This window comes from Amblyomma maculatum, chromosome 2, assembly GCF_055883805.1.
Source record: "Amblyomma maculatum isolate TAMU_Amacu chromosome 2, ASM5588380v1, whole genome shotgun sequence".
In the NCBI taxonomy this organism is placed as follows: domain Eukaryota; kingdom Metazoa; phylum Arthropoda; class Arachnida; order Ixodida; family Ixodidae; genus Amblyomma; species Amblyomma maculatum.
The window spans coordinates 123539851-123560194 of NC_139345.1; the positions used below are offsets into that span (position 1 = coordinate 123539851).

General features: G+C 49.8%; 2 non-coding genes and 1 pseudogene across 2 annotated transcripts; all 3 read left to right on the forward strand.

Moving 5' to 3' along the window:
• The first annotated feature begins 1636 nt into the window (after positions 1-1636).
• On the forward strand, positions 1637-1776 carry LOC146199755 (U1 spliceosomal RNA; annotated as a pseudogene).
• A 16542-nt stretch (positions 1777-18318) lies between these two features.
• TRNAG-GCC (transfer RNA glycine (anticodon GCC)) lies at positions 18319-18389 on the forward strand. The gene has a single exon. It is a non-coding gene; the product is annotated as a tRNA-Gly (tRNA).
• A 491-nt stretch (positions 18390-18880) lies between these two features.
• LOC146199757 (U1 spliceosomal RNA) lies at positions 18881-19044 on the forward strand. Its single transcript, XR_014705390.1, has one exon. It is a non-coding gene; the product is annotated as a U1 spliceosomal RNA (small nuclear RNA).
• The last annotated feature ends 1300 nt before the right edge of the window (positions 19045-20344 follow it).

A 20344-nucleotide genomic window follows, 5' to 3' on the forward strand; every position in this document is an offset into this window, starting at 1 on the left:
TAACAATCGAATCACTGAACCCCTCCCCGTGAGTCGCGGCATTCGACAAGGATGCCCATTGTCCTCGATCCTGTTTGTCCTTTGCATAGAACCCTTGCTCCACCGGATACAATGTTGCCAGTCAATACGGGGCTTTCCCCTTCCAGGCCAAGGCGAAATCAAGGTTGCAGCATATGCAGATGATGTATCCCTGTTCATCAGAGATATTGACAGTTACAGAGCCTTCCTGCAGCTCTTCCACACATATAGCCACCTGTCGGGAGCGCGTCTCAACCCAGCTAAAAGCCAAGCTCTCAGCTTTGGGTCCTTTAGGGGTGACTTCCCAGACGGAGTGCAGTTTGTAGATGGTGTCAAAGTCCTGGGTGTCACGTTTTTAGCGTCCGGAGAAGTAGCCCGCACCACCTGGAAGGAAATAAAACGCAATGCTGAGAAGCGAACAGAAATAGCCAAAACCTTTCACCTACCGTTCTCAGAACGCGCATATCTAATCAAAACTTCCATCATAGCATCTCTTTTCTATGTTGCCAAGGTCGCACGTCCTCCTCGTCGAGTACTTCAGAGTTTAGCCACCCTGTGTGGCTCTTTTTTCTGGGATGGTCATGCGGAAAGCGTGGCAAGAGTTTTTGTTCGACTCCCTACCAACATGGGAGGCCTCAGCATCCCAGATCTTGATGTCATGTGTCGCTCATTGGCCTTGAAAACCATGTGGGACCTGATTTCTGACACAATGTATCGAGGCAGCGAGCTGTCCTCATACCTAATGGGTATGTCGCGTCGTTTCTTTGACCTTCCTGTTCGGAAGGGCCCGGCGGCCGAGAGACCGTCACCATTTTACATGTATGTAATTAACTCATTGCATTTCTTTAATAACACGATGCCTGAATGTGACCCTAGAGAAATGACTGCGAGCGAGCTTTGTGAAGGTGTAGCGCTCCAAGCTCTTGACGATGACCAATGCAGGAAAATGCGCAAAAGGAGGCGGATGAATCGCACCATTGTTTCCCTCCCAGCAGATGTAAGAAGCTTTACTTGGCTTCGGCAATGGGAAGCGCTACCCACGGCCGATCGTCTTGCAGCGTGGGGCGTGGCGCCCTCCGCCTCATGCCCGCAATGCGGTCGCACCGAAACTTTAAATCACGCCATCTACGAATGTCAGGTTGCGCGCATTTTTTGGCGCCTTGTAACCAGCATGTTTCAGACACACATTCAGTGGCAAAGCCGTCACCGAGATGCCTTTGCCGAACTCATCATGTGCATTGGCGCTTTCGTACTTTGGAAGCGGAGAGGATATGCGTGTCTGCGGGGACGCCCGCAGAGAGCCATGTTCCCTCTGCTCCATCGCTTCAGAACTCTTTTATTGAGGCATCTAAATGAAGAACTTGTAATACTCGGGGAGGAGGCCTTCCTCCTGCATTGGTCAACGCGCTTCATTTCCATTGTTAATGGAAAAGTGACAGCGTCCATCCTTCCTTACTAGGAAGGTGGACGAGTGTTTGCCTGTATTTTCGTCTACATGCTTATCTTCTCCTTGCGAGTCATTGTATTGTTGTAACATTTTTGTAAGTGCCCTTTATTGCTGTGTCAGAGATAATCATGAAGCCTTGTCCTGTACCAGAACCTTGAGTAAAAATAAAATTCTCTTAAACAAGGCGGTGCCCCCAGGGAGAGGCGCGGGCATTGCACTGCGCTCGTGCTGACCCCTGCCACTACCCCAAACTGGGGCAGATGGGGCATGCAATTTTTGGTAGTGGGGGACTGCGTTCGCGCTATCCCCCTCGTTATTAAATCAAAAGTCAGAACATATGTTACCCTAAATTGAGTAACAGCTGCAGTGGGTGTATATCGTTCTTTAGTTGCTGCGCTTGAAATGATAGTTACGTAATTTGTGCCCAATTTTCAAGGATCTAGAAACTGGTTCGCACTGGTCGTGGGTGCGATTTGTCAACGAGGGAGTCGCCTGCTCGCTAACTTTTGTTTTGAGGAGGCGGCGACTCACCTGCCTTCCCCCTTTACTGAACAATTTTTCTTTTGTATTATTGTCTTTGTAATTTTCAAATTTCTTTTGTGTAAGCTAATTGTAGAAAAGTCGAAAACGTCAGTCACAGCGAACGACAAGGAAAATAGCAGCCGCATTTTTTTATTTCTTTTTAATGCATCTTTGTATAACCCACATTTTAGATTAAGTGAACTGTAAATTTCTTCGTGAGAAATCATATATGCCAACTGTGATAGCCACTGGAGGTGATGTATACCAGTTTTACATCGTTTTCTCAATTAAAAAAAAAAAGAGGTACAAATGTTATATATTTAGTTAAACTCAACAAACACAGATATCCGCGCACCGGTCACCTTGGGCTGTTATGAATTTACGCCTTGCGAACTCAACGCCTGTTTTATTGACGGCAACGGTAATACTGCGCTCCCGAGGAGCGACAGCAATATGACGCGGAAGACACTGGCCGCTTCCCTTGATCGGCTGAACCAAGCGGCGGTAGACAAAAACAATTCTTCGTTCCGTTTTGAAAAATTACAGAGGGACACGTCAGATCCCTTGCTTCCCACGACGGCATTTTCTCCATATGGATAGAAGCAGAGGACCATTTCAGCGTGGACGTACGGCGTCGTCACAAAACAAAATAAAACAGCTCGCGACTGCAAGACGCCAATATTCCTTCTCATGTGTGCCCACATATGCGTCTGTAGTCAGCTGGAGAAAAAGAACGAGGGGGGGGGGGGGGGGGGAGTTGGCATTAGTCAAGCAGTTGGCTTACCTAGCTATATGCACTTGGGGACTATCAAGTGTAAACCGCAAACTGGTGGTTTAGAGCGCGTTGCATATTTCTACATTTGGTTACCTTGGTCTATTACGTGCTCGCATATATACTCAAATCCTTTTTCAGTGCGCAAAAGAAGTAAATAAGTAAATAAGTTTACTATTTCCCAAGGCTGCCCATTGTTATCTGCCTACCTTCTCTCCCTCTAGCGTACTCAGCGGCCCCTTTCCTGATCCAGCAGGACAGAGAAGCGATGTCCAACTTAGTGCATGCACCTGTTTGACGGTAAACATTCTTCATTAATTTCTCCTTTTGGCGGAACAATGAAAGGTCAAGGAATAAAAAATGAGGCCCGGGGGTAGGGCATTAAATGTTACGGGTGCGAGCAAGCCGATCTTTCAACGCATCAAATTTCGAAATATCTTTATTTCAACTATAGCCTCGGGAAACAAAATATAAGGAGCGTCTGCCAATATCAATGTCATCTCTGTTATTTCCGCTGTTGACTTAAAACAAGGCATTTGCAGGCGGCGCGGGGACGGGGACATGGATGGATGGAAAAACTTTATTTTCGTCAGAGAGCATGTGTGGGCGATTCCGTGTTAGATGGCCATCAACCCATGGCTGACGGCGACCTGGGTCCCACTCCACGGCCCTGGTCTGGACGACCGGGTCTGAGCTGGCCAACACAGGCTCCCACTGCTCGAGGGAAGGATCACGCATAATATCCGCCGGTGGCGGTGCTATGCTACAGCTCCATAATATGTGGTCATAGGTTGCCAATTCCTGACACCATTTGCACTCCGGCTGAATGTCCGGGTAGATTTTGCTCAACACGTATGGGTTGAAGAAACATCTAGTCTGCAATCGTCGCCAGACGCATTCCTGCGCCTTCACCAATTGCTTGTCCGGGGGTGGGTAAATCCTCCGCTCAAGTTTGAAATGATTAGTAATGTCATGAAAGGATACCAGCCCATCTCTCGTGGACCTTCCCGGAACGTCCGGCTCACCTACTCGACTGACGAAACCTCGAGCATTCATGTGAGCCGTCTCGTTCCCAGGATTCCCAGAGTGTGCTGGTATCCAGACAATTTCCGCCTCCGTAGTCCCTCGCCCCGTGGCCCGATTCAGTAATCGCGCCGCTGTGACAGATATTCTGTCCCTCGGCAAATTTCGGATGGCTGTTTTGGAATCGCTGAAGATCAAGTCAGCATTAATACTAGTAATAGCTAGTGCTATCGCCGCTTCCTCTGCAGTTTCTGGGGAGCGGGTTTTGACTGATCCGGAGGCGATCAAGCGTCCCCGCCCGTCCACCACCGCAATTGCAAATGCGTCCTTGTCCTTATACTCGGCGACATCTACATAGCCTGCCCCGTTGTACTTCCCGTACTTAGCATGTAAAGCTTTGGCTCTTGCCTTCCTGCGGTCCTCGTGATGTATTGGATGCATGTTCTTGGGTAAAGGTTTTATGTACAAGCCCTTGTGCATTTCCCGCCTAATCTGAATTTTAGTGTCACCAGCTGGAGCGTCAACTCCAATGCCGATCCTTTCCAATATGTCCCTTCCTGCTTTTGTTTTTGAAAGCCTACCGAGCTGCATCACCAAGTGCGCCTCCCGTAGTTCTTCTAGGGTGTTGTGCACCCCTGATCCCAGCAGCCTTTCGGTAGACGCATTGTGAGGCAACCCAAGGACCGCTTTATACGCCTGCCTAATCATATATCCTCCACCTTGTCTTTTTCCGCCGCATCCAACTCCAAATAAGACGTCGCATACACTATTCTACTGAGCACAAACGCCTGCACCAGCTTACACAAGTCCTTTTCCTTAACACCTCTTTTACGATTGGCGATTCTCCTGATTAGCCTCACGGTAGCATTGACCGTATTTTTAAGCCTTTTCAAGGACTCGCTACTCTTCCTGTTAGTCTGCAGATACATACACAGGATCCTGATCGTCTGGACCTCAGCGACCGGTACGCCCCCCACTTTGACCTCTAAAGGCGGTGGCGGCACATAGTGCCTCGCATGTATCCCTCTTGGTTTGTCCCTCAGCACAAAAAGCTCGGACTTGGGCTGAGAGCACGAGAGTCCTGCTTCCCCTGCTAGCTCCTCAATAATATCCACCGCGTGCTGTAGAGTTTCCTCCAAATGTGCGTCACTGCCTCTTGTTACCCGAAGAGTAATGTCATCCGCATAAAATTTATGTTTAAGTCCCGATCCTTGCAGCCTGGGTGGTATCTTGATCAAGGCGAGATTAAATAGGAACGGAGATAATACCGACCCTTGCGGTGTCCCCCTGCCCCCAATGGGAAGGGATCAGATTTCATTTCTCCGACTATAATCTCCGCAGTCCTACCCTCCAGAAACGATCTGATGTACCGGAAGGTTCTACCCCCCGGTCTTATGTCCGATAGGTTCCTCAATATTGCCTCATGGGTAACATTGTCAAAGGCCTTAGTTAGGTCGAGCCCCAAGATAGCCTTGGTGCCCGTGGCGTACCCAGGATCAACCACGTCTTTTTTGAGCTGTATCATGACCACTTGCGTTGATAAATTAGCCCTGAAACCTATCATTGTTTCAGGTATCAACTCCTTGTCCTCTACATAACTCTGAAGCCTGTTCAGAACCACATGCTCCATCAATTTGGCTAAACACGACGTTAGCGAGATGGGACGCAGATTCTCAATGCAGAGCTTCTTCCCTGCTTTAGGAATAAATGTAAACCTAGCATGCTTCCACTCTGGCGGAATCTCCCCGGCCACCCAAAATTTATTCATCAAATTCTTGAGTGCCCCTACTGACTTGAAATCCAGGTTCCTCAGCATCTAATTAGTAACCCCGTCCGGACCCGCTGCTGACGTGGTACGAAGCTGACCCATTGCAAACTCCACCTCCGCCACCGTAAAGTCTGCATTTAATTCAAGGTTTCCTCTCCCGAGTATAATCCGGCAAGCAACCGCCCGCCTCTGCGTTTATGTAACGTCTTCGGAGTTCATGTATAAACTCCCCAGTCGTGCCTTGATACCGATGCACTAACCTAGCCATTTGCCCCTTGTGCGCAGATTTGGTTGCCGTCGGGTCTAAAAGGTGCCTCAACAACTGCCATGTTTTTTTGCATCCGAATTGCCCATTCATCCGGTCACAAATCTGTCCCCACTGTTTGCACTGCAACTCCAATGTATACGTTTCGATTTCTCGTTCTAACTTGGCCATCTTTCTACGGAGCACACCATTATGCCTTTGTTTCCTCCACCTCCGAAGGAGACTCGCATGTGCTTCCCACAAGTGTAACAATCTGGAGTCAGCCGTAGAGCCCTCCTCCTCCGCTGGAACCTCTTTTGTGGTACTCTTCACGGCCTGCTTGAGTGCCTCAACCCAGGCTCCTAAGTCCTCGATTTCCCCGTTCACTGTGTCATTCCTGACTTTCCGAAATCGGTCCCAGTCTGTCACTCGAGTTCCTTTCACCTTGTCTTTGTGCTTAGCAGCACTAAGTATCGTGGAAAGGATATAGTGAACACTTCCCAGTGGCTGTCCCGTGTTTACCCACTTTGCATCCCTGATGCCATTCACAAATGTGAGATCTGGAGAGGTGTCTATGCTCACGCTGTTGCCTATCCTGGTATGATCTAGAGGGTTGTTCAAGATCGTCCATCCCAGGTCCTGAGCAACCTGCCAAAGTTAATTTCCCTTCGGGCTGGCTCGGATGTAGCCCCACTCCGGATGAGGCACATTGAAATTCCCCACCACGATGAGTTGAGACCTAGCTGCTAGCCGTTGCGTCTTTATCAGCAGGTCTGGCAAACCCACCCCCTTATCTTTTGGAGAAGAGTATACATTAAGAGCAAAGAGACTCTTATCGCCTTTTCTTTTGGGTAAAATCTCCAGAAGGACGTAATCCTCCCTGCTGCTATCTATGGTATGCTGAATCACTGTGGTGTTACGATGGACTAGCATGGCCGTAAAGACGCTCGATACGCCCCCTCGATCAATCTCTGGTGGTGTAAATGTCCTAAATCCCGGTACTTTAACCGAGCCGCTAGCCTCCTGCAAAGCTATAATGTCCGGCTTACTATCTAGATTTTGTATATGCAACTGCAGGTTCCCCCGCTTGCGACGGAAGCCCCTGCAGTTCCACTGCCAAACCTCAATTTACTGGTGAGGGGCCATGGTGAGGCACTAGGTTCACTAACATTGGCTCCTGGCCGACTACGGGAGGCCATCTAGCCTCTAGCATAGCATTTAGGTGTTTAAACATACCCATTACTTGGGTCTGGAAACCCCGCAAGTCATTGGTGAAGGTGTCAAGACGCTCCTCAATCTTGCCTAGTCTGGCTTCAATCCTGTCGACCCGACCTTCCAACCTATCCTGCCTTTCTTCCAGTTTTCCTACTCTCTCCGCAAGGGTAAGCATGTCCCTCTTAAGACTAGTGACTAACTACTGGCTGCGGCGTGTCCGCCGCAGAAGTTCTTGCTATTCTCTTTGCATGAGCTCCCTCATCTGCCGGCGGCGGCCTTTTGACCGTCCCCCGATTCTCCACTTCCATAGCTGTACAGTTATCGTCCACGCTAGAAGCGTTCGCCTGCGCCGCTTTCTGTGGGGCCTGGGCCAGCGGCGTCTGTACCCTTTCTACTCTGCCGGTTTTAAGCGCGCGTTCCATCTCTGCCATCCTAGCTTCCATCTTTTTGATAGTTTCGGCTTGCTGCAACACCTGCCTTTGTAGCTCCTTCTCTCGAGCAGCCTCATTTTGGGAGCCCGCGTTTGGCCAGCTCACCTTTTACCTTGTGGCACTTGGACTTCTTCCATGACCGGAACCTAGCCCTCCTCCTTTGCCAGGCTCGGGTCCGGCCAGTGACGGGAAGGAAGCTGACCGGTCCCTTCTCTTGCTATCGCCTCTCGCACTGCTAGATGACCGCTTCCTGGGCCTCGAACGCCGCTCTTCCTTGCCAGTTTGGCTCTTGTCCTCGTTGCTGTGCTGCAGACTCGTCGGCTGCTGACGGGCTCGGCGAAACATGCAGTTGCGGCTTCCCGTGCTGTGCGCCCCATGGCACACGATGCAGTCCGGCGTGCAGGTCAGCGACTCTCCGTCCGGTGGTGCAGGATGTTCCTTCCCGCAATGGCGACAGAGATTAGTCTTCGGACGATAGCAAACGTCCGCCCGATGTCCCACTCGTCTGCAGTTATAGCAAGTCTCGACTAACTCTCTATACGGGATCACAGCGTACAGACAGTTCCAATAAATAACTTGCCGGGGAACGCGCTTCCCGCCGAAAGTGATCTGAATCGCCTTTGACTTGCCCAAAGGTCTGGCATCCAAAATGTCCATGTCTTCGTTTTTCTTCAAGAATCCTGCGCGAACTTCTGCCAATGGGCATCCGTTATACGCATTGTAAATTACTCCGCGCACAGAGTTCTCTGGCGCCGCCACGTACGCCGAAACCTCAAGTTCACGACCGTCCAGCTTGAGCGTCTTTACATTCGCATATGCCCCACTACGATTCATACACGGCGTGCTCACCGTTTCGTGTTGTTTGTCTCATTGACCCGCACCAGGTCTTCTTCCACCGCAGTCGCGTTCGTCAGCTTCGCTGCCGCTCTCAAGGCACATCCAAGCTCCCTCGGCGTCACTATACTCAAGTCCCAATTCTTGGGCCGGCACACAGCCTTGAAATCCTTGGCTGGCATCTCCAGAAACGGTCCCCGTTTCTTCTACACCGGCGCTTTCCCCTGCTTGACTTGGGCTGCTCCGTGCGTCTGGCGCCCGTCGCTGCCCGCCTGTTTCTCGGTAGGCCTACACTCGGAGTGATCCCCGTACACAGACTTCTTGAATTGATCTTGCGCCTTCAAAACCCAGGTCCATTCTCCCACCTCGAACTCTTCGGGCATTATAGATTCTCCCTCAACGGAGTACTCCATTGTCTTCAGCCTCGCAAAGGCCCACAACCACAAGTCACAGCCCCGGAACCCGGTGCCGCAGGCGTCGGCTCGGCCTAATGATTGGCCTGATTTGCCGAATCATTAGGCCGAGCCGACGCCTGCGGCACCGGGGACCAAGGGGGGCGATGCAAGGGGAGGGCAGTGACGCTCGCGCATTGTGAGTCTTCGGCAGAGACGCCTTCACTCCCGCGATTAGTCATACGGCGGGTCACCGAATGTAGCCCGTGGATGTGAGATGGGAGGGGGGATCCTGGGAACAGTTTTGATTCATTGGGCCTGCTGTGATTCTAGCAAGTCTCCTGTGTGAGCGCGGCTCTGTGTACAGCACAATGTTTTTTTTTTATTTTATCTTTTTCCTCAAGCGTGTGTTGGGATCTCTACGGTCTCAGCTCTCTTGTGTGGCCTCCGAGCCTTGTGCTGTTCCATGGTTTGGGGGAAATTCGCTCTTTTGTATACTTTTGCAGGGCGGGTGCCCTTATTCGTTACATTTTGCATTTCCCACGAATTATAGGGCTGCTGCATATCTTGGATTTAGCCGAAGGCACCCAATCCATGCCATTTTTCGCGGCATATGTAAACATAAAACAAATAAGGAGCGTACTCTGCTACGCGCATGCAATGAACGATCTTATTTTTATCCAACGTCATACGTACGTGCAGCCTGCATTGCAGATGCCAAGAAACACCCTTTTATTGCGAAAGCAATACTACTCTATAGGTTTTGAGCCTTCAGCGTAGCGCGGCCGGTAGCCACATCTTACCCACGTGACGCTGTGGCGTCACACCCCACGTGACACTAGGTTGGGAGCAAGGAGGTTATATAGAACTTCTGGAGTGGCGGTCCCCCATGGACGCCAATGCGAGCGGGTGAAGCCGGCCGAGCCAACGGCGGCCATATTGCAAGGGGCAAAAGGCACCCGGCGCCGGCCAACGCAAGCGCATCGCACGCGTTTCGCGAGCACTTGCGCGCATGTGGGTTTAGGAAAATCTTAATGAAATCATGTCGTCAAAATCCATTGTATAGACTGCCAATTTCTTGTTTCATACGCCTTACATTGTCATAAGAGTGGATGTAATCGGGGCCGAGCTATCACAATGTTCTCCAGATTTTTCGCTGCTTCTTGGACCAAAAAACACTCTTTCGCTGAGGCGCACATAGCACACCTGTAAACTGAGTTTCAAAAGTAGAGCACACAGTTGACGAACACTGTTTCAGGATGAGAATATGCCCTTAAAACTGCATTGCTGCACGTATGCTTCGCTGACAGTATGAAAATTTTCTGCCCAAATGAGCGGCATTCGTTGCCTGCTTTACCAACGCCTCCGCTTCCGCAGCAGCGCTCGCGAGCAGGGAAAGAGAGAAAGAAAGGGGGTGGGGGGTGGGGGTGGCGGAGGTGGGCAATGGGGATTGGGGTGGAAAGCTCCGAATTTGGATTGCGCCGCCTTCGCGTTGCCTTTCCGAATCTCCGCTCGTCCACTAAATCTGTTACTTTAATGATATTAATAACATTTGAAAACTATATTAACACTGCGACTTCTGGAACTAGTGCGACATCTTTCAAACTCTTTTGGGTATTACTGTGAGAAAAAATGACAGCCTTTTAATAAAAATGTTTTAAGCGGCGAAAGTGTTATGATGATGTTAAGAATTATTATGAAGAGCGGGAAAGAAACGAATGATCGTGTCTTCTTTCAGATGTTTTTGCCAATAGCTAACCGAGGGAACGCACGTGCCAACGCCAGATGTTAGTTTCTTTCAAGCGGTCAAAAAAAAATTATCGGGAACCCAATAGCACTCCTTACGTGCTGTGAATCTGTAAACGTAGAGACAGTTTCGCTTCTATCACGCGTTTATTTCAACCGAGTGAGACCCCCGTTAGGCTTTTTCATCGTTTTGCGTAGTTTACCATTTGATTTTGAATTCTACTCGTAGAAACCTTTTAAACGATATATGACTTGATTTTGTAGCCTAAAGTTCAATTGTTAATGAAATCACCTAATTAAAGCTCATTAAATAATACCAGCAAATCGTATAGTGCAATATCTCGTTCTCGATACAAGCTATTTAACGATATATGACTTGATGCTGTAGCGGAAAGTTGAATTTAATACAAAGAACTAATTTATTTATTTTTTATTTATTTTATTTTATTATTGACAGCAATTAAGACATACAATAAGTCTAGTGCAATTATACTCGACATAAGCTATTCAACGACATAACACTTGAGGCTCTCATACTCGAGATAATCAACACAGCACATTTATACACACTGTATAAATGTGCTGGGCCGTAGGATCCAATAATGCTGCTCATTAATATATACTTTTTTTTTTTCAGAACATTTTAGCTCAAGTTTTATTCCATGCGATCCAAAAGAGCGTGAAGATATCCAGACAAGTGCAAAGTAGCGTAGAGCCGCAAATGAGACATTATATATGAAAGCGCCCCTTGGCGATACCTCCTTCTTGCCCCTTGCAAGATGGCGGACGCCGGCTTCACTTCTCACGCACCGCCTCCACTCCAGAAATACGCTGGGCTACCAACTCAAGCGGTCGGCAGGAGCTGCCAGCTTGGGTATCTCGTTTCACATGGGACGGTTATGTCAGAATCAGCCTCCTAGGAACCTGGCATTCAGGTTACACCTATAGGCCACTAAGACACGTTCATACGGCTTGGTTAAAGCGGGGCTTTCAGTGGGGGCTTTATATGTGGGCTGAGGAAGAATAAAGAGAAGAACTCTCGGTCACCCGAGAGTTTGTTCAGCAGCGTTGAATCCTTGTAATGTTTTTTTGAACTTCAACACATGGCTGCTTCTACAACATGATGTCCGTAAAAAAAAATAAAATAAATAAAAATAAAAAAAATAAACGAAACGGAGCTTAAAGGTATACTGAATAAAAAAACTTGCCGCCGAGATGTCCAGCACAGATGGCAGCTATCGCATTGGAAGTGACCGAAACAATTCACTTAATGAACAGAAATGAGCGGAAAGTACTTTAATGAATATTTCTCAAATCGCCGCACCTAGCGGGCTCCTGTGAAAGCTCTGACAAAACCGGATATCACGTCACAACTACCCTCATCGCGTCAGAACCACCTAGGCTAGTCTAGGTGGTTTTGATCGCGGCCGGTCGCACCTGCTCATTTTTCCTTTCCCCCGTGGCACTCACAAAGCGCAGGGATGGACGTGTTTTTTTTTTCTTTTTGCTTATTAGTAACCCCGTCCGGACCCGCTGCTGACGTGGTACGAAGCTGGCCCATTGCAAACTCCACCTCCGCCATGGTAAAGTCTGCATTTAATTCAACGTTTTCCTCTCCCGAGTAATCCGGCAAGCAACCGCCCGCCTCTGCGTTTATGTAACGTCTTCGGAGTTCATGTATAAACTCTCCAGTCGTGCCTTGATACCGATGCACTAACCTAGCCATTTGCCCCTTCTGCGCAGATTTGGTTGCCGTCGGGTCTAAAAGGTGCCTCAACAACTGCCATGTTTTTTTGCATCCGAATTGCCCATTCATCCGGTCACAAATCTGTCCCCACTGTTTGCACTGCAACTCCAATGTATACGTTTCGATTTCTCGTTCTAACTTGGCCATCTTTCTACGGAGCACACCATTATGCCTTTGTTTCCTCCACCTCCGAAGGAGACTCGCATGTGCTTCCCACATGTGTAACAATCTGGAGTCAGCCGTAGAGCCCTCCTCCTCCGCTGGAACCTCTTGTGTGGTACTCTTCACGGCCTGCTTGAGTGCCTCAACCCAGGCTCCTAAGTCCTCGATTTCCCCGTTCACTGTGTCATTCCTGACTTTCCAAAATCGGTCCCAGTCTGTCACTCGAGTTCCTTTCACCTTGTCTTTGTCCTTAGTAGCACTAAATATCGTGGAAAGGATATAGTGATTACTTCCCAGTGGCTGTCCCGTGTTTACCCACTTTGCATCCCTGATACCATTCACCAATGTGAGGTCTGGAGAGGTGTCTATGCTCACGCTGTTGCCTATCCTGGTATGATCTAGAGGGTTGTTCAAGATCGTCCGTCGCAGGTCCTGGGCAACCTGCCAAAGTTTATTTCCCTTCGGGCTGGCTCGGATGTAGCCCCACTCCGGATGAGGCACATTGAAATCTCCCACCATGATGAGTTGAGACCTAGCTGCTAGCCGTTGCGTCTTTATCAGCAGGTCTGGCAAGCCCACCCCCTTATCTTTTGGAGAAGAGTATACATTAAGAGCAAAGAGACTCTTATCGCCTTTTCTTTTGGGTAAAATCTCCAGCAGGACGTAATCCTCCCTGCTGCTATCTATGGTATGCTGAATCACTATGGTGTTACGATGGACTAGCATGGCCGTAAAGACGCTCGATACGCCCCCTCCATCAATCTCTGGTGGTGTAAATGTCCTAAATCCCGGTACTTTAACCGAGCCGCTAGCCTCCTGCAAAGCTATAATGTCCGGCTTACTATCTAGATTTTGTATATGCAACTGCAGGTTCCCCCGCTTGCGACGGAAGCCCCTGCAGTTCCACTGCCAAACCTCAATTTACTGGTGAGGGGCCATGGTGAGGCACTAGGTTCACTAACATTGGCTCCTGGCCGACTACGGGAGGCCATCTAGCCTCTAGCATAGCATTTAGGTGTTTAAACATGCCCATTACTTGGGTCTGGAAGCCCCGCAAGTCATTGGTGAAGGCGTCAAGACGCTCCTCAATCTTGCCTAGTCTGGCTTCAATCCTGCCGACCCGACCTTCCAACCTATCCTGCCTTTCTTCCAGTTTTCCTACTCTCTCCGCAAGGATAAGCATGTCCCTCCTAAGACTAGTGACTAACTACTGGCTGCGGCGTGTCCGCCGCCGAAGTTTTTGCTATTCTCTTTGCATGAGCTCCCTCATCTGCCGGCGGCGGCCTTTTGACCGTCCCCCGATTCTCCACTTCCATAGCTGTACAGTTATCGTCCACGCTAGAAGCGTTCGCCTGCGCCGCTTTCTGTGGGGCCTGGGCCAGCGGCGTCTGTACCCTTTCTACTCTGCCGGTTTTAAGCGCGCGTTCCATCTCTGCCATCCTAGCTTCCATCTTTTTGATAGTTTCGGCTTGCTGCAACACCTGCCTTTGTAGCTCCTTCTCTCGAGCAGCCTCATTTTGGGAGCCCGCGTTTGGCCAGCTCACCTTTTTCCTTGTGGCACTTGGACTTCTTCCATGAACGGAACCTAGTCCTCCTCCTTTGCCAGGCTCGGGTCCGGCCAGTGACGGGAAGGAAGCTGACCGGTCCCTTCTCTTGCTATCGCCTCTCGCACTGCTAGATGACCGCTTCCTGGGCCTCGAACGCCGCTCTTCCTTGCCAGTTTGGCTCTTGTCCTCGTTGCTGTGCTGCAGACCCGTCGGCTGCTGACGGGCTAGGCGAAACTTGCAGCTGCGGCTTCCCGTGCTGTGCGCCCCATGGCACACGATGCAGTCCGGCGTGCAGGTCAGCGACTCTCCTTCCGGTGGTGCAGGATGTTCCTTCCCGCAACGGCGACAGAGATTAGTCTTCGGACGATAGCAAACGTCCGCCCGATGTCCCACTCGTCTGCAGTTATAGCAAGTCTCGACTAACTCTCTATACGGGATCACAGCGTACAGACAGTTCCAATAAATAACTTGCCGGGGAACGCGCTTCCCGCCGAAAGTGATCTGAATCGCCTTTGACTTGCCCAAAGGTCTGGCATCCAAAATGTTCATGTCTTCGTTTTTCTTCAAGAATCCTGCGCGAACTTCTGCCAATGGGCATCCGTTATACGCATTGTAAATTACTCCGCGCACAGAGTTCTCTGGCGCCGCCACGTACGCCGAAACCTCAAGTTCACGACCGTCCAGCTTGAGCGTCTTTACATTCGCATATGCCCCACTACGATTCATACACGGCGTGCTCACCGTTTCGTGTTGTTTGTCTCATTGACCCGCACCAGGTCTTCTTCCACCGCAGTCGCGTTCGTCAGCTTCGCTGCCGCTCTCAAGGCACATCCAAGCTCCCTCGGCGTCACTATACTCAAGTCCCAATTCTTGGGCCGGCACACAACCTTGAAATCCTTGGCTGGCATCTGCAGAAACGGTCCCCGTTTCTTCTACACCGGCGCTTTCCCCTGCTTGACTTGGGCTGCTCCGTGCGTCTGGCGCCCGTCGCTGCCCGTCTGTTTCTCGGTAGGCCTACACTCGGAGTGATCCCCGTACACAGACTTCTTGAATTGATCTTGCGCCTTCAAAACCCAGGTCCATTCTCCCACCTCGAACTCTTCGGGCGTTATAGATTCTCCCTCAACGGAGTACTCCATTGTCTTCAGCCTCGCAAAGGCCCACAACCACAAGTCACAGCCCCGGAACCCGGTGCCGCAGGCGTCGGCTCGGCCTAATGATTGGCCTGATTTGCCGAATCATTAGGCCGAGCCGACGCCTGCGGCACCGGAGACCAAGGGGGGCGATGCAAGGGGAGGGCAGTGACGCTCGCGCATTGTGAGTCTTCGGCAGAGACGCCCTCACTCCCGCGATTAGTCATACGGCGGGTCACCGAATGTAGCCCGCGGATGTGAGATGGGAGGGGGGATCCTGGGAACAGTTTTATGATTCCTTGGGCCTGCTGTGATTCTAGCAAGTCTCCTGTGTGAGCGCGGCTCTGTGTCCAGCACAATGTTTTTTTTTTCTTTTATCTTTTTCCTCAAGCGTGTGTTGGGATCTCTACGGTCTCAGCTCTCTTGTGTGGCCTCCGAGCCTTGTGCTGTACCATGCTTTGGGGGAAATTCGCTCTTTTGTATACTTTTGCAGGACGGGTGCCCTTATTCGTTTCATTTTGCATTTCCCACGAATTAGGGCTGCTGCATATCTTGGATTTAGCCGAAGGCACCCAATCCATGCCATTTTTCGCGGCATATGTAAACATAAAACAAATAAGGAGCATACTCTGCTACGCGCATGCAATGAACGATCTTATTTTTATCCAACGTCATACGTACGTGCAGCCTGCATTGCAGATGCCAAGAAACACCTTTTTATTGCGAAAGCAATACTACTCTATAGGTTTTGAGCCTTCAGCGTAGCGCGGCCGGTAGCCACATCTTACCCACGTGACGCTGTGGCGTCACACCCCACGTGACACTAGGTTGGGAGCAAGGAGGTTATATAGAACTTCTGGAGTGGCGGTCCCCCATGGACGCCAATGCGAGCGGGTGAAGCCGGCCGAGCCAACGGCGGCCATATTGCAAGGGGCAAAAAGCACCCGGCGCCGGCCAACGCAAGCGCATCGCACGCGTTTCGCGAGCACTTGCGCGCATGTGAGTTTAGGAAAATCTTAATGAAATCTTGTCGTCAAAATCCATTGTATAGACTGCCAATTTCTTGTTTCATACGCCTTACATTGTCATAAGAGTGGATGTAATCGGGGCCGAGCTATCACAATGTTCTCCAGATTTTTTCGCTGCTTCTTGGACCAAAAAAACACTCTTTCGCTGAGGCGCACATAGCACACCTGTAAACTGAGTTTCAAAAGTAGAGCACACAGTTGACGAACACTGTTTCAGGATGAGAATATGGCCTTAAAACTGCATTGCGGCACGTATGCTTCGCTGACAGTATGAAAATTTTCTGCCCAAATGAGCGGCATTCGTTGCCTGCTTTACCAACGCCTCCGCTTCCGCAGCAGCGCTCGCGAGCAGGGAAAGAGAGAAAGAGAGGGGGTGGCGGAGGTGGGCAATGGGGATTGGGGTGGAAAGAACCACCTAGGCTAGTCTAGGTGGTTCTGATCGCGGCCGGTCGCACCTGCTCATTTTTCCTTTCCCCCGTGGCACTCACAAAGCGCAGGGATGGACGTGTTTTTTTTTCTTTTTGCTGTTCGTGTTCCTGAGCACAATTCATCGTTCCCTCCCAGCGCGCAAACAATTGTCCGCAATACGTGCCCTCCATACGCGTCCGCCTCGACGTCCCTCGTTTGCAGCATTCCACACTTCGCAGTATTGTGCACGGTGCGACGCGGGGGAACCGACACTGCGTGTAGCCGGTCAACCAACTTCAGGTGTGGGGGCGGCGGAAGCGGGATCGCGGGTCCATGACATTACTGAGGGTAGTTCTGACGTCACACCCGCCGGCTCACAGTCGGGAGTGCGCTGCCCCTGACCCGGTGGCCGCTCAGAAAACGTCAAAAATACAGCCATCCGCTCAAAACTAACCGAATTATGTGTCTGTACGAGTGTAATCGTGTCTTAAGAAAGGTGTTCAGAATATACCTTTAAACGTACTTCTTGCGACGATCACGACCAAGGCGAATCCAACGCTGCCGTCGTTCCGTCCCCCATTGTCGCATCGGGAAGCCGTAGAATTTTATTCCACCAGGCTAATTCATGTAAGTATTCGCCGTCGTCTGCTATATCCTTCTTGATAGGGACGCGCTCGCCGCCGCGAGTGGCGCGCATGTCGCTCCGGTGTTCGATGCGCAGGCTTCATGCCTATCCAGTATTTATCATCCTCCCCCCATTCCTCTCCGTGCCACCCATGTGCCACCCCACCACTAAATAAAACAGCGCTGTACAGCGACCTGGCGCCGCCATTAGAGCGGGGAGAGGGTGAGGGAGGGGTTTACAGTGTATTCAGCATCGCAGCAGGCTACACAATTCGCCGGATTCGTTTTTTACCTGTGGAACTCAGTTACGCTGGCGGTTCAGCATAAAAGGCAAATAGATCTTGAATCTACACCTTAAAAAGGGGTAACGTATCACACAACCACCATTCTGGTCCGTGCTTTAAAAAATCACTATTCATAACTGGGCACTGACTACCGGAGAAATCTGGTATTCGGGAAGATGTTTGGTCCGTTATGCCTGAATAAAGATATATACCTTGAAGTTGCGACAGCTCTTGCGAGACATCATAATTTGAAAAGCTATTGACAAACTAAACATATCACACAATCATAAGTTCCTGAGCTGCCTTTTAATTATGAGGATCGAGTTTAACATCGCTGCAGCCTTAAATGCATGGGTCTCATGGAATCTTCTGTGCGCGAGTCATTACTGTCCTAGCTACTGATGAGCTTCCCACAACCCATACAAGTTTAATACCAAAAAACTGTTGACGAAGCCAAGCTTCAACAAGTTACCGCTTACAGACGCTTACGTGCAATCAGTTTTTTGTTTTGTTGACAGAATAATATTCTCGTCAAGGCCTTCATAATTAAAAGACCTTGTAGTCGACGTTGGTAAATGTTCATTGATTTTAGAAATACAAACTGTGTAAGCGTGCCTAAAGTAGGCGGTAATGACAGGCTAGGCGCCGCAGCGCGGCTGCCGTAGCCAACGGCGCTGCACAGTCAGTGTCGGTAGGTGTCGGCAGCGAGGAAACGAAGACGGGCGAAGTACCGGCAGTATGACTTTTGAGGGGGGCGGCAGGTGGGGGACAAACAGAAGGTGATGTCTGTTCAGGAGGACGGCATCAAAATTTTGATGCACCGAAGCTAAATGGGTACGATGTTGATAAATTTCAGTTCGGAAAACAGATGAGGAAGGAAGCATGATTGATTATTAAAAAACAGAGCACCGCTGAGCAGTCATTAGGGCTCGGCATGGCTACTTCCTGACCCGAGTCAGCAGTGCGCTTGAAAGCGTCGGTGGTTCAGTGGTAGAATACTCGCCTGCCACGCGGGTGGCCCGGGTTCGATTCCCGGCCGACGCAATTTATTACTTTTTTTTTTTTTTTTTTGTTATGTGTTGCGATCGTTTACGATTTTGCTTTGCAAGTGTTTCAACCAGACGTTTCCTTTTTTTTCTCAAGGTCACCAGCAAGAGCATTCATGTGGAAGCGATAGAGTGCTTTGCGTCATAAGTGTTACGGGCGCGCACGTTGTCGGTGGGGGGCTGATGTGGGGCCATCATCGACACTGGCGCCACCGGTCGACTGTGAGAGTAAACAGCCTGCCATGGCCCGTAGCGGCGCGCTGTGCACCATAACGTGCAGTCTCTTTTGTTTTATCTTGCCCTGTACCGGCATCAACATTGCTTCAGAATACAGTGTTTTGGCAAAGATGGCGACAATGGCTCAGGTTCGAGTAGTGTTCACGTTCGATTTATCTTTCGCCGTCAAAAGTGAAGGTTTTTGCCACATGTAACCGGCGTCGTTTGGACGCCCGCTCGAGGTGGGTACGGGCGTTTGAACGATTTGTCGGCATACTTACCTGGTGCCGGGGTTACCGTGATCAGCGAGGCGGTGCCCCCAGGGAGAGGCGCGGGCATTGCACTGCGCTCGTGCTGACCCCTGCCACTACCCCAAACTGGGGCAGATGGGGCATGCAATTTTTGGTAGTGGGGGACTGCGTTCGCGCTATCCCCCTCGTTATTAAATCAAAAGTCAGAACAGATGCAATAACACTGTCTGCAAGTGCGTGAAAGCTGCATTTCCTTGCTTGGTATTTTACACTTGAAAATAAATGCTATCTAGTTAGCGCCTAATGTTCGGCTTGTTCACACTGGCAACTCGCAGTGGTCGTGGGTACGATTTGCTCGCTAACTTTTGGCTCACCTGCCTTCCCCCTTTGTTGAAAAATTTATTTTGTATTAGTTTGTCTTTGTAATTTTCGAATTTCTTTTGTATAAGCTAATAGTAGAAAAATCGAAAACGTCAGTCACAACGAACCACAAGGAAATAGCCGCATTTTTTTATTTCTTTTTAATGCATCTTTGTATTACCCACATTTTAGATTAAGTGAACTGTAATTTTTGTTTAAATTCGCTGTAAATGTCTTCGTGAGAAATCATATATGCCAACTGCGATAGCCACTGGAGGTGATGTATACCTGCTTTACATCGCTTTCTCACTTAAAACAAAAAGAGGTACAAATGGTATATATTTAGTTAAACTCAACACAGATATCCGCGCACCGGTCACTTGGGCTGTTATGAACTTATGCCTTGCGAACTTAACGCCTGTTTTAATGACGGTAACGGTAATGTGTCTGTAGTCAGCTGGGGAAGGGGGGGGGGGGGGGGGGGGAGTAGGACTCTAATCAACAGTTGGCTTACCTAGCTATACGCACTTGGCGACTATGAAGTGTAAACCGCAAACTGGCGGTTTAGAGCGCGGTACATATTTCTACTTTTGGGTCTATTACGTGCTCGCACATATACATCCTTTTTCAGTGCGCAAAATAAGTAAACAAGTTTACTATTTCTCAAGGCTGCCCATTGTTATCTGCCTACCTCCTCTCCCTCTAGCGTAGTCGGTGGCCCCTTTCCTGATCCAGCAGGACAGAGAAGTGATGTCCAAATTAGTGCATGCATCTGCTTGACGATAAACATTCTTCATTACCTTCTCCTTTTGGCGGAACAATGAAATGCCAAGGAATAAAAAATGAGGCCCGGAGGTAGCGCATTAAATGTTACGGGTGCGAGCAAGCCGATCTTTCAACGCATCGAATTTCGAAATATCTTTATTTCAACTATAGCCTCGGGAAACAAAATATAAGGAGCGTCTGCCAATATCAATGTCATCTCTGTTATTTCTGCTGTTGACTTAAAACAAGGCATTTGCAGGCGGCGCGGAGACAGGGACAAGGAGGGTGACGCAAGGGGAGGTTTCGAGCCTTCAGCGTAGCGCGGCCGGTAGCCACGTCTTACCCGCTGTGACGTCACACT